The following is a 914-nucleotide window of genomic DNA, read 5'->3' on the forward strand; positions in this document are numbered from 1 at the left end:
CATTAGGCGCGGTTAAGAGATTTGGTTAATTAGTTCTGAGATATCTTCTTTTTTTTTGTTTACCTGGGGGTAAACGTTTACGGGTTACGTTTAGTAAGTTGGCGTTGAGTGGTGCTCCTACTTTTACTGCAATGGCTTCCAGGTTGGTCTTTATATCGATTTCGCTGCTATCGATGTCCTCTTTTATTGCAGTTAGTACTCCTCTTGCTGCTCTGGCTCCCTCTGGCCTTTGGCTAGGTGCTGCAAAACCATTGATTCTTGCTTGGTTATCGTTTTGGCATATTGTTTCTTGGAGGCATAAGGCAATCGGGTTGTTTTAGGCCATTAGTAGGCATAGTTCGGTTTTTCTTGATCATAATCCTCTTTCGTTCCGTGAGATCACGCTATTTTCATTGTCTGTCTGCAGGGGCGGCGAAACACTTTACGCCTGAGTGGGTAGAAAGCACAGGGTGAGGGGTCCATTAGTAATGATTTTTTCCCTTTTCGCAATGCGCACGCTTACATTACATTCACATTAAGTCACGTTCGTTTATGCAAATGGAATTGTGGTACATCGATGTTTTCAAATGTGTGTAGTGCAAGATACATGCGTTACACATCTAAATTTAAAAAAATGGTTCAAAATTTCGAGTGGGTAATTACCCACTCGGTTATTTTCGAGTGGGTAGTACTACCCATACTACCCACGCTTTCCGCCGGCCCTGTTCATTTTCAACCATGTTTCTTGCTTTCCAGAATGATACGTGGTTCCGTGGTTTCCCCGTGGTTTTCCCCACAGTTAAATCATTTCTCTTGGTTACTGCACTCTACATACAATATTTCTCCACACAAGATCTTGTCGCAAATTTTCCCGATATGTCCGAATTTGAGGCATATGAAGCACATCAGTGGGTTCGGGTACCATGGTCTTGTTT

Source organism: Topomyia yanbarensis, chromosome 3 (assembly GCF_030247195.1).
Source record: "Topomyia yanbarensis strain Yona2022 chromosome 3, ASM3024719v1, whole genome shotgun sequence".
NCBI classification, from domain to species: Eukaryota; Metazoa; Arthropoda; class Insecta; order Diptera; family Culicidae; genus Topomyia; species Topomyia yanbarensis.